We start from the raw sequence: 14,534 nt of genomic DNA, 5'->3' as shown, positions 1-14,534 counted from the left end.
GAATGGAAAGGACCTAGAGAGAACATCTAACTTGTTCATATCTAGTACGATGAAGCAAATTGTTCTTTGAAAAGACCTTCACTTTCCCTGAACAATGAATGTTCTATTATAAAGGCAAGACTGTCAGCTTCTCTTTACTTTTTGTCAAAGATGGGATAGAATTTGATATGTTCTTGAATCAGTTTTGCAAGCAAAATTTTTTCAGTGTGTCAGTACTCTTACTGAATAATAATGAGAGGGCTTTCATATAGGAATATTATGTCATTGATGCACTATCTACGATAAGTATTTTGCATGGCCTTTCCAGTTTAGTGTTAGAACATGCACTGAGGTGTGGCAAATTGCAATTCTTCTGATGTGCAGTATGACCTTGGAAAGTTATTCTCCCTGCTCTGAGCCTCACTTTGAACATCTGTAAAAATGACCTACCTCATAAGGTTTCTGTATGATGATTAAGTCAAATAATATATGCAGACACCTAATAGAGTGTCTGGTATACAGTGGAAGCTCTTATAAGTGCCAGATTTTCTAGAACTTCCTCTCCACAACCCCAATCCTTTCTCTAGTGGGAAAGACTTACAAGAAGATATTACACTGATATGTTCAGGAATCCCAGTAATTTATTCCATATATTTATGAAAAGATTGGCTAGAGTGAAAGAATGAGGGGTTTGTTTTTAGAGCAGAGCTTTACCCAAGATTTCTTAACCTCAAGACTATTGACATTTTGGGCTGGATAATTCTTTGTGGTGGAAGATGTTTAACAGTATCTCTGGCCTTTACCCACTAGATGCCATTAGTAGGGCCCATTCACTCTCCCACCCAGTTGTGACAACCAAAATTGTTGCCAGATATTGCCAAATGTCCCTTGCAGTGCAAAAAAACCCTTGATTAAAACCATTGGCTTGGACTTCCCTGGTGGCGCAGTGGTTGAGAGTCCGCCTGCCGATGCAGGGGACACGGGTTCATGGCCCAGTCTGGGAAGACCCCACATGCCACGGAGCGGCTGGGCCCATGAGCCATGGCTGCTGAGCCTGCGCATCTGGAGCCTGTGCTCCGCAACGGGAGAGGCCACAACAGTGAGAGGCCCACGTACCACAAAAAATAAATAAATAAATAAATAAAAATAATTGGCTTAAATTAATATGGGGAAGAGACTTTAACCTCATGATTGCCATTGATTAATCCACTGGACTAAATCATATACCTGTATCTACATGCAATTTAATGACTCTAAAATGATTTTGAAACAGTACAGTTAATGAAATGAAGTGTTTTTTTAACTAGAAAACTAACTCCTGATTTAAAAAAAAAAAGCAATTCTAAGCCACACAACTTTGTTTTGTTCTCTATTGGCTACACTCTTATTCTAGATAGCTTTTTTTTTTTTTTTTTTTGTGGTACGTGGGCCTCTCACTGTTGTGGCCTCTCCCGTTGCGGAGCACAGGCTCCAGACACGCAGGCTCAGCGGCCATGGCTCACGGGCCCAACTGCTCCGCGGCATGTGGGATCTTCCTGGACCGGGCACGAACCCGTGTCCCCTGCACCGGCAGGCAGACTCTCAACCACTGTGCCACCAGGGAAGCCCTAGATAGCTATTTTATAAATACTGTTGCATAGATAATTTGGTGGAAATTTATGCATGCACAAACCCCATTTGAAAAAGAAAAATTCAAGGTGTGTGATCTATAGATGTTACATTTTTTTTGTTTGGTTTTTTTTTAAACATCTTTATAGATGTTACATTTTGATTCACCCAGATGAGACAGTTAAAGGAGCAATCCAGGAGTGGGTCCTCTACAGCGTAGAAGGAAGGCACTTTATCTCCATTATAATAATTATATATCTTTAATAAATGTCAAGTTTTCATAAAAGGTATATAAAATATAACAATTCAGAGGGGTGGGAAGGAAACTTAATGATAGCCAAATAAAATAAAATGAAAGGATTAGTCATAATCACATTGTCTTCTCTTAATCATACTGTAAGTTACAATGTAAATGCCAGTACTGCCTTCATCTTTTTATTATAAAACACAGAAAGAAATGGTAGAATGGGAAAGAAAGAGGAAAATAACAATGCGGGCCTTTGAAGATTATGATTTCTATACCCTGACAATTCAAAAAATTGAGTGAAAAGGAGGATGGCTGTCAGAGAAATCTAATCCAAAAAGTCAGAGAACCTCACAGCAGCATATCACTCAATTTGCCATCTATATAGGGACTGGTATAGTCAGTGCAGTAAAGTGAAACATATACTTTCCCTTGTGATACATGCAGCAGCAGTCTCTAAGCTTCAGATATGACAGTTTCCTAAGCAGCTTTTGGACATACTTAGTACCCCGTGTTAACTGGTGACCCCTGATGACAGCTGAGCAACTCTCTGCTTAAACAGGCTCAAGTCCCACTGAAGCAGAAAGAAGGAAAGGTTTTTCTCCCTTCGCCTGGGTCACAGTATTCTGTTTATATGGAAGCATTGTTAAAAGTGTTTGTGAATGTCTCATCAACAGCCTTTATTCAACATTCATCTTCTCCCATCTCTTTGCACCATAGAACACTGTCCTACAAGTCTCTGAACAAATTAATAAAGAGAAACTTAAATAGAGTTGAGACCAGAAGGGGGAGCTCTCACACCTTGAAATGATAGCAGAGCTCAACAGGAAGAGGAAAGGCTCTTCTTTCCTGGCAAGGACTCAGCCAAAGGAAAGCCATGGCCATACACTTTACCATGAATTTCTCTCTTTTCTCTCTTTTTCTGTCTATTGAATACTTCATCCACTCTTAAGGCCTTGCTCAAATGCCACCTTCTCCAATAAAAATGGTTTGGTCTCCCCATCCAGAAGAGATCTTTGCTCTTCACAAGTTCAGTAATACTTCATTCATCTCTTTAGGTCATTTACCATACACTTCTTTATATTTTCACTGTATCTCCTCACTAGATAATTAGTGCCTGAAGTATAAAACATCATGTCTTAAAATCATGGAATATTGATATAGCAGAGAATTCATCTTCTACTATTTCCCATATAATACAGGAAGCTGTTCTTTAATATCATTCAGATAATAATCTAGATTATGTTTAAACAATTTCTGTGAGAGAGTTCGTGGTCATACGAGGCAGCCTATCCAATGGAGAGGAAAGTTTAATGATGTGAAAGTTCTTTCAGCTAGTGAGGCAAAAGAGATTTCTCCATGAAGTCTACATAGTCTTCTAGTTGGTAGTCTGTGTTTCCTAAGTTTTCTCTTTTTTCAGTTATTATTCCTGTCATGGGAAACACTCCTTCTTCATTGAAAGTAAGAATCAGATATGCATGGCATAACTCCAGTGCGACTGAATTTCTGCTCCACTTTCTCCTCTGTGTCACACCAAACTCACTACAGTATCTTGATACCGATTTCTGCTCCTTACCCCCTTAAGATGATTCTCATCACGAATTTCTTAATGATCATCATTTCGTTCACTATAAGGTTCCTTGATCCTATCAAGTATACCAGAGATCAGGAACTCATTCTTCAAGCTCATTAATCCATCCATCCTTTCAACAAATATGGAGTGTCTACTATATGCCAGGCACTGTGTTGGGCTCTGGGGGCAAAATGGTAAACAAAAATAGACATGGACTCTGACAGAATGAAGATCACAGTATAGTCATCAAGACATACCTGGTTAAAAAGTTATTATTTAAAGAAAAAACTGTAAGAATGCTAAGGGTATGAAGGAGAGGAGCATTGAGTGGCATTTAATAGAAGGGGTTGTCCTAGTTAGGAAGGTCAGGGAAGGCTTCTCTGAAGTCATATTTGAGCTTAAGTATGAAGAATGAATATCAGTTAAGTAAGCAAAGCATAGGGGGATAAAGGAATTCCCATCAGAAAGAAAAGGATGGGCATTGACCTGGAGCCAGGGAGCACAAGGACATTTTAAGAAACTGAAAAAAGAAATATTAGAATGACTGGCATACAGGAAGTTAAGATTGGAGACTAAAGCAAAAGCCAAAGACTATAAGCCATGTTAAAGATTTTAATTATATCTTAATAACAAAAGAAAACATTGAATTTGGGTGTGGGGGCATTTTTTTACAGAACTAGAACAAAAAATCTTAAAATTTGTATGGAGACAAAAAAGACCCCGAATAGCCAAAGCAGTTTTGAGGGAAAAAAACAGAGCTGGAGGAATCAGACTCCCTGACTTCAGACTATGCTACAAAGCTACACTTATCAAGACAATATGGTACTGGCACAAAAATAGAGATATAGATCAATGGAACAGGATAGAAAGCCCAGAGATAAACCCATGCACCTATGGTCAACTAATCTATGACAAAGAGACAAGGATATACAATGGAAAAAAAACTGTTTCTTCTATAAGTGGTGTTGGGAAAACTGGACAGCTACATGTAAAAGAACAAAATTAGAGCACTCCCTAACACCGTACACAAAAATAAACTCAAAATGTATTAGAGAAAAAAAAAGAGAAAATGTATTAGAGATCTAAATGTAAGACTGGACACTATAAAACTCTTAGAGGAAAACATAGGAAGAACACTCTTTGACATAAATCACAGCAAGATCTTTTTTGATCCACCTCCTAGAGTAATGGAAATAAAAACAAAAATAAACGAATGGGACCTAATGAAACTTAAAAGCTATTGCACAGCAAAGTAAACTACAAACAAGACAAAAAGACAACCCTCAGAATGGGAGAAAATATTTGAAAATGACTCAATGAATGAAAGATTAACACCAAAATATATAAACAGCTCATGCAGCTCAATATCCAAAAAAACAAACAAGCCAATCCAAAAATGGGCAGAAGACCTAAATAGACATTTCTGCAAAGAAGACATACAGATGGCCAAGAAGCACATGAAAAGCTGCTCAACATCACTAATTACTAGAGAAAGGCAAATCAAAACTACAATGAGGTATCACCTCACACCAGTTAGAATGGGCATCATCAGCAAATCTACAAACAACAAATGCTGGAGAGGGTGTGGAGAAAACGGAACCCTCTTGCACTGTTGGTGGGAATGTGAATTGATACAACCACTTTGGAGATCAGTAGAGAGGTTCCTTAAAAAACTAAAAATAGAATTACCATATGACCCAGCAATCCCACTACTGGGCATATACCCAGAGAAAACCATAACTCAGAAAGGCACATGCAGCCCAATGTTCATTGCAGCACTATTTACAATAGGCAGGTCATTGAAGCAACCTAGATGCCCATCGACTGGTGAATAGATAAAGAAGGTATTGTACATATATACAATGGAATATTACTCAGTTATATAAAGGAATGAAACTGGGTCATTTGTAGAGACGTGGATGAATCTAGAGACTGTCATACAGAATGAAGTAAGTCAGAAAGAGAAAAACAAGTATCGTATGTTAACGCATATATGTGGAACCTTGAAAAATGGTACAGATGAACCAGTTTGCAGGGCAGAAATTGAGACACAGATGTAGAGAGCAAACCAAGGGGGGAAAGCAGCGGGGGTTGGGGGGGTGCTGTGATGAATTGGGAGATGGGAATGACATATATGCACTAATATGTATAAAATGGGTAACTGATAAGAACCTGCTGTATGTATGTGTGTGTGTGTGTATATATATATATATATATATAAAAAGAATGGATGAGGAAGAAAATGAGGTACAATTAAAGTGGATCCTTTCAGAAGATCCTTACTTTATATAGTACAAAGTGTTGACTGAAAAAAAAAAACATACACAACATAAAAGTTGAGAATTATGTTTTCTTCAGCAGATATACCAAGGACTTAAGCCCAGGAGACAGGCACTCAGACAGCTCTGACAGACTGTTCCAAAGACGTAAAGGAGGACCCAGGATACATAGGAATTTTGGCAAAAAAAAAAAAAAAAGCTATTCAGAACATCAAAAGATTACTATTAATTAAAGAAAACCAGACACATTAAGTTAATGAACATAGCACTTTTCTTTATATGGGACAATGCAACAGTCTTGGCTCATTGAAATCAATCCTTTGATATGCATGTTAACTATCTAGGGTCAGTATCCTGTTTTTCTCCATCCCAAATTCCCTCAGGGTACACAGTCAGGGGCGTCTGCAAGTGGCTGATGGCCACAACATCCTTTGCTTACTGATATGGCTGGCAAAATTTACAATAGGTTGAATGGTTTGTTTAATTGGAGATGGAAACAAATGAGTGATTTCAAGAGATATTTAGGAAGAGGTAAAATAAATGGTTTTAGTGACAGATTGGATGTAGAGGTAAAAGTGATGAAGCGACTGAAGTTAACTCCATCTTTTTGGCTTATGCAACTACATGCATGGTGGTATCATATAGAAAACTAGGGGAACATGTGAAGAGGACCATATTTGGGACATGTTGGGGAGATCCTACGTATTCTATTTTGGGCATGTTGAGTTTGAGGTAGGACTTTTGATCCATCCAAGTGGCAATGTCAAGTAAAGAACTCAATATATGCATGTGTAGCCCAGAGAAGAGGCCAAGATCATCTCCTGGATGAACTCTTTTACCTCCGTTACTAGCAGGAAGACCAGTTTTCATTTATACTATGCAGAAGTGGTGGCTACCTCAGGCCAGAACACAAACATTGCAGCTTTTCCCACACTCCCACACTGACCAGACTTTACATGGCTGAAATTAAACTACTAAACTTCTAGAAAATCTATAAACAGATTTTAGCCTCTGATTTCCTAGTTCTAGGGGCTCCTGGGAACATGGATTTAAAGGAGACTAATTGACCATTCTCCTCCCTACTAACTTTTCCTGGCTTGCTAGATAGTAGTAATTCACTATTTTTTCACAGCTAGGAAGGAGGCTAACATCTTTCATAAAAAACAAATATGGGGCTTCCCTGGTGGCACAGTGGTTGAGAGTCCACCTGCTGATGCAGGGGACACGGGTTTGTGCCCCTGTCCAGCAGGATCCCGCATGCCGTGGAGCGGCTGGTCCAGTGAGCCATGGCCGCTGGGCCTGCACGTCCGGAGCCTGTGTTCTGCAATCGGAGAGGCCACAGCAGTGAGAGGCCTGTGTACCGCAAAAACAAACAAACAAACAAACAAAAAAAACAAATATGTAGGTACCAAAATCTCTTTAATTTTAGTATGTGTTCCCTATAACTATACACTTCTACGAGAGTGCCTTTCACATACTAAGTATTTAGTAAATGTTGTATGCTTACATCTAGTGTAGCCTGCCTTCAACAAGAAACTCATAGATAAAAGGACCTGTGATTTATTGAGTTGTACTCTATAATGCCTTATACAGCACCATATACATGAAAGTACAGAGTAAATATATCAAATCATGACTTTAGGCACAGGTAGATAAGAGATACAAAAGAACAAGGGAGACAATTATTCTAATGTGTAAATCTCATTCATCCCATGATTTAAAGTGTTTTACAAGAATCCACAAGAAGATGAAGTTTTTCTAGAGTGCACCAATTCTTAATTCTTAATACAAAAATAACAAGACATTACATGGTTCTTGAATCTAAAATGCCTGTGGAAAGAGCAAGGAAAAAGCCATTTCAATACAAATAGCAAGTTTTTCAATATTTAAATAAACTGCTTTCCCAAAGTCTCTCTTCCTCCAAAAACTCTCTTGAAGATAAATTGGCTCATTTATTTCAAAGGAAATTTATAGTGAATTAGGTTTGAAAAGTGGGCTGAAATGTAACTCATACTAATGTTGGGATGTGGGAATATAAATATAAATGTGAATTGAGTTCTTTGTATTTTATACTTTAATCAATCATACTGATTTGTATATTCTAACTAAAACCAGTGGTTCAGAAGCATCTAGTCCAGTCTTTCTCAAAGTGTTTTTCAAGGATCACACTTAATGCCTAATCCTGAGAGATATTCAGTTAAAAGGGGGATCCATGGCTATATAACTTTGGGAAAGCATATACAATACCTTACTTTTGCTTCACAGTATACCACTGCATATTAATGCTTCAAAAGTCCTAAGAAGTCTCCTAGTAATAAAATCTAAAACCCTTACTATGGTTTAACAGGCTCTACATAATCTAGACCTTCACTGCATCTTGGACCTCATTCCCCACCTCGCTCCACCTCACTATTACACTTCAGCCACACTGGCCTTCATCATGGTCCTCAAATACATTAAGCTTATTCCCATATTAGAGCCTTTGAATTTGCTCTTTCCTCTACTTTGAAAACTCTCCCCACCCCACCCCCAATCATAGCATGGTTGGCTCCCTCATTACATTCAAGTTTCTGTTCAAGTAACACCTTCTCCAATATCTCCCTTTACCTCCGGTCTAAAATGAACCTCAAAACCCCACCAGTCTTCATCATTTTTCCTGCTTTAATATCTTTCACAGCAGCTTTATCTATCTGATATTAACATGACATACTTGCTGTTCATCTATATCTTTCCCTAAAGTCTAAGTGTCATGATGGTAAGGCCTTGTTCTGTCTTGTTGAACAATGGTTAAACAATACCTGGAGCACAAATATTCATTGAATGAATGAATGAATAAACGAATAAATAATCCTCTTCACATTTGCTTAACCAAGTGTTCCAAAAATTGTTTGATCATGGTATTCTTCCCTCATGTAACATATATTAAACATTTAAAGGAACTAGTGTTCTATAGAACAAACACTTTTTGGAAATTCTGATCCAGGCTAATGTAATCTGAAAAAGAGAACATTGCCAGAGGCTTAAGAAAAAAAAAAAATAGTCTGGTTGGTGGAATATCTAAGACATGTGGAGAACTGTTAGTGTTATAATTGAGAAGAAAAAAAAGAAAGGCAATTAAATGTTCCAATTAATGTTTAATCTATATAAAAATACTATTTTAATTATTTTCAAAGATTCTTTGAATTTATCAGACTGATCAAATTATAAATTATGTTGGATTTGTATGCTTAAAAAGAAGTAATGTAAGAGCAGAGGTTACATTAAGCAAACATATTCTAACTGTATTAATTCAATAAAGGATGTTATGATTAAGTTACCTACTGAAAGAACTAAGACAGGTGGCTTAGTTAATTAGTGAACTTAGTTAAGTAAAAGGGTGAAGCAACATGACTCAGTCTTTGCTTATGATTTAAGACTTTTGGTCTCCAGTATATAAACATCATCCCTTTTTTCCTTTCCTACAGTGTTGCCATAATTTTTTAACTTCACACCTAGAAAAGTGTGATTAACTCTTAGAAGAATTTGAATGATAAAACTGTGGTCTCAAATAAGTATTGAAGTACATCTGGACCTGTTCTTGTTGTTTCCATTTATTTCAGCATCTATGAAGTAAACTTGTACAATTAAAGTTAATGAGCTTTTTAATTGCCAGGAGGTAATAGGGTACTTTTTATTGTATTACAAAGGCAAAACTAATGTCAGCAAAGGTTCCCTTCAAAGTCTAGCACATAGCAAATTTCCTTCCAGCTGTTTGGAGTGAGGGTGGGTATAGGTGAAGGTAGCAGGACTAGAGGGCTATGGGTAGGGAGAATAAAGAGACAATCACTATTATCACACTTAGTGTGCTCTTTCTCAGACTACTGGAAAATAAGAAGCAAAAAATGAACTCTGCCTGATTTTCCACCCCCCAAATAAGAAAGCTGAGCAGTTCCAGCATCTCAGGAAAAATATGTTTGACAGAGAGATAAGATAAAGCAATGATGAAGGGTTTCAACTATCTGTTGGTGCAGAAGGAAGGAAAGATGGTGAAAGGAAGAAGGAAAAGATGTGTTTTTCCACTTTAATGCTAGGATTGGCACAACTACAGAAAGGACTTGAGATATTCTGTTTTTACAAGGGATGGTGAGGAACTGTTAGAAGTGACTAGGCCCTTTTTCTCAGAGCTTGCATTATACAATAAGGACAATATGTTTATGTTATAATCATCACTCCCAGGCAGCTGAGTATCCAAAACTAAAAGTAAAAAGAAAAGTGATGATACTTACTGAATAAGAGGCTACTTTTCAGACAGGAAAGGGTACTGATAATCTGTATGTATTATGGTATAAGTTTCAAATTATTTTTTAAATTTCCTTTTAGGTAGAAGGAATAGATTATCTCCAATCTAGCCACATTTTGTCACCAGTAATGTTATAATCAGTAATATGCATTAGGAGACATATGGATGGAGTCAAGGATAGAGTCTATATTATTTGAATGGAGAAAAGTAACTGATCTCTATGGAGTTTGAATTCCTAAATATCAATTTTCCAGGTTTGGCTTCTAATATAATGGTTCTAAAATGTTAATTCATGGACCATGGTACTGGATAAGGTTTCTTCTTTTACTGATCTATGGTAAAATTACAAAAATCACAATTTTATATACAGTCAGTTTAACCCCCCACTGTTCCTTTTTCAAAAGGATTGCTCATCTTTTCTACTTTTTTGATGTTAACATGTCTTTTCTTATATGAAATAAGTATATGATACCATGTGTCTTAAACAGTACACTTTCTTGGCACAATCAAAAGCTGGCAGCCTAACTTGTTCCTCAAAATTTCAAGAGGAGCATTTTAATCCACAGATTTTAAACCCAATTGACACTCCAATTTTATAGCATACCAATTTCTGAGATATTTAAAATCAATTGAGTATTATTTCAACCAGGGACTGAATCCGGGACACTGCAGTGAAAGCCCAGGATCCTAACCACTAGGCCACCAGGGAACTCCCTATAGGTACCTCTTTATATAAGCAGGTATCCACTATTTATCAAGAAATCCAATTCTCTTCACATACTAATGAATTCCTGTAAAACATCAATAGACTTTATGGGACTTCCATTTCTACCAGTATGACCATCCAAGTGCCATGACCATTTTTAAAAAAAGAAAATCAGAGAACAAAGTAACATGACTGAGAACCAACAGAAATAGAAAACAGAATAGTAATCCAACAATAATTCAGAAATTGGAACTATAAGACACATAATATTAAATAATTGTGTTTAAAGTTTCAAAAAATAAAAGTGAGGTTTGAAAATAAAAGTAATGGCAAGCATATCTAAAAATGAAAAAAGAATTTCAAGTTATCTAATTTATAATTTATACTTTAATAATTTAAAAAATCTCAACCATTAGTAAAAGCATTAAATGCACCTAACAACATAGAAAACAGGAAGATAGATCTAAATAAATCATTAGTATGCCATAAGGAAAGACAGAGATGCAAAATATACAAAAAAGATTTAAGAGACATGGAACATGGAGTAAAAGTTTTAACACCCATATAATTGGAGTTCCAAAGGAGAGGAGGGAGAGAAAGGGGCAGAGGTAATATTTGAAGATTTAATGGTTAAGAATTTTCCAGAATTTAAAAAAAGATAGTAATATACGAGTTCAACAAGCATAATAAATCTCAGAGTTTACATAAAAAGAAGCTCACTTTTACACACATCATAGTGAAAGTGAAGAATACTACAATGAAAATATTTTTAAAGCAGCTGGAAAAGAAAAGAAAAAATCACATACAAAAATGTAGTTATACTAATGGCTAGCTTTTCAAAAGCAAGAGTAGAAACCAGAAGACAGTGGATTTATATCTTCATTGTGCTGAGAAAAACAGATGTCAACCAAGAGATCTATTTCCAGGAGAAATATATTTTAACAATGAGGGTGAAATAAAGACAATTTAAAGGTAACCAAAATGTACTGAGATTTATACTACCAGACCATCAATAAAACGAATGCCAAAGGAAGTACTTCAAGCAGAAGAAAAATTATCCCCCATGGAATGCCTGAGATAAAGGAAAGAAGAGCAAAGACAGTGGTAAATATTGACTCTATAAAAATAATATTTCATGGAGTTATAATATAGAAATAAATAACACAACAATAACATATGAGTGGGAAAGGAAGATTGTCCTTAATGTACTCTAAGATCTTAATTGATTGGAGGAATTTAAATATATTAATTTAGGCATTCATAAATTAGGTAGTCATGTTAAATTTCCTGTGGCTCTCATTTAAGGAATGGGTGCAGAGTATATACATTCTAAAATAGTAGAGACAAGAAAGGAATGGGAAAAAATAAACCAAAAGATGCCAAGAAAGGAGAGAAAAATAAAAATAGAAAATATGGGGCAAATAGAAGGCATAAAATAAGCTAGTAGGGAAATACCCAAATATACCAATATTTATAATAAATATAAGTGAACTAAATATAAAAAGTCCTGTTAAAAGACAAAGATAATTGAACTTTTTTTCCACATAGCTATATGTTGTTCATAAGAGATAAAACTAAAAACATAAGAGAAAAATAGAGTAAAAGTAAAATTATGACAAAAAAGTATAACAAATACTACATTAAATAAAACTAGTTTACCTATATTGATATCAAGTAAAATATACTTTATGATAAAAAGGCAACTAAATAATGACAAAAGGTCATTTCACCAAGAAGATATAACAATTCTAAATATGTATGTACCAATAACATAGTGTCAAATTATATAAAACAAAAACTGACAGACTTACAGGAGAAAATTTAAAATCCACAATTATAGTTGGATATTTTTAATTAACCTCTTTCTCATTATTTGGAAAATTAAAAAGGCAAAGAATTCAGTAAGGGTATAGAATATTTGAACAATCTAGTTAGCAAATCTGATCTAATAGATGAATATAGAACACCTCAAATACTAATTATTTTGAACACATTTAGAAAATGTACATTCTGAGTAAAAATCCAAGTCTCAATAAATACAACGTGTATCAGCATTACACAGAGCAAATTCACTGACAATAATACAATTAAATTATAAATCAGCAACATGAAGATATACTAGAAAATAACCATATGTTTCTTAAAAAATTAAGAAATATACTTCTAAGTAACTCTTAGGTCCAAGAAGAAATCAAAGTTAAAATTAGAAAATGTACTAAGTTAAACAATAATAAAATACTATATATTAAATTTTCAGGGACAGAACTTGTATCACATTAAAATTGGCTTCAGATTCTTTGACTCTCTTCCCATTGAGATATTAGTTCTACTTCCCCATATTTTCCCCTCCTCTTGAATATGGGATAGACTAGGATTGCTTTGGCCAATAAAGTAGGGTGGAAGTGCAGCTTTGTCAGTTCCACGTCTAATCTTTAGGAACTTGGAAGCTTCTGTTTCAGTCTGTTGAACACCTGAGCAACCATGTAATAAGTCCAACTACCCTAATGCTACTATACATTTAAAAAGCCCTAACAAAGCACAGTTTGAAAGGCAGTGTGGAGAAATACAGAGGGAGGCAGAGAGAGAACACTAGTGCATACATCTAAAGTAATATTTAGAAGGGAATTTATTCTCTTAAATTATGACATTAGAAAAGAATAAGGGCAGAAAATTAATGGGCTGAGCATCCAGTTTAAGAAATGAGAAAAATAAAAGAAAAACAAATATAAATAAAATACAAGGGAAAAATAAATATAAGAGCAGAAATGAATTACAAAGCAAACTTAGAATAAGGAAGATAAATAAAGCAAAATGCTTTTTTGAAGAGACTGATAAAACTGACCCAAAATAGGTAAATAAAAATAAAAACCTAAAATGGCAAAACAGAGAAATATGAGGGAGTAAAAAAGAAAGTTACAAATAAAACACCTTTGGAATAAAAAAGGCAGAAATAGGATATTGGAAATAACTTTATCTTCATAAACTAAAAAGCTTAGATAAAAGGACTTAATAAAATGACTTAATAAAGGTGTTTCAGGAATAAAGATAATATCCAAATATTAAAGAAATGGAATCAGTAGTTTAAAATAGTCTCACAATGAAAACTTCAGGACCATATGGTTGTATTAGTGAGATCTATCAAGCAATCAAGAAATAAATAACCTCAATTTTTCACAAACTATTCCAGAGTATAAAAAAGAGGAAACCCCCCTGGCTCATTTCCCTGAGACTAGCAAAACCATGATATAAGAGTCTTAGAAGGAAAAGGAAGTTTATAAGCCAATATGTCTCATGAAATTGATGCAAAATAATAAGCAAATTATCAGTAAGTCAAATTCAGTGCAAGAAACATTAGACGCCATGACAAAGCTGGGCTTATCCTGGAATTTAAAGTTGATAACACTCAATAAACAATATAATTGTCAAACCTGAGTCCTTATTCCACCCCATTCTCCATCCATGCATAAAGATTTGAATGCAAGTAATTTTTTGGGGAAATTGAAAGTGAAAAAATGGACAGCCAGTATAATGGAGCAGTTTCAAATATGGGTAACTTGGCTTTGACCATTGTGGAGCCACAAAGAAAACACCTCAGAATTATCCATTCCAAACAGAGAAGATAAAAATATTTTTTAACTGGCTTGAGTTGTCCCAGGGGGACTTTAACTCCTTCTTATTTCGAATCTGCACATAACCTCCAAGCAGGTACCCAGGGCTTTCTACACTATGGCATCAGAGAAGTCCCTGGGTCAGAGGATGAGAGATAAGAAGTACAGCAAGGGGGGTTACCAAAGGGGAAGGGGAGAGATGGATGAATGAGGAGTATGGTATTAACAGATACAAACCACTACACATATAGTAGATAA

The sequence above is a fragment of the Mesoplodon bidens genome, assembly GCF_964165515.1.
Source record: "Mesoplodon bidens genome assembly, chromosome: X".
Taxonomy (NCBI): Eukaryota; Metazoa; Chordata; class Mammalia; order Artiodactyla; family Ziphiidae; genus Mesoplodon; species Mesoplodon bidens.
The sequence above is the reverse complement of the archived record's forward strand: the minus strand, read 5'-3'. Positions refer to the sequence as shown.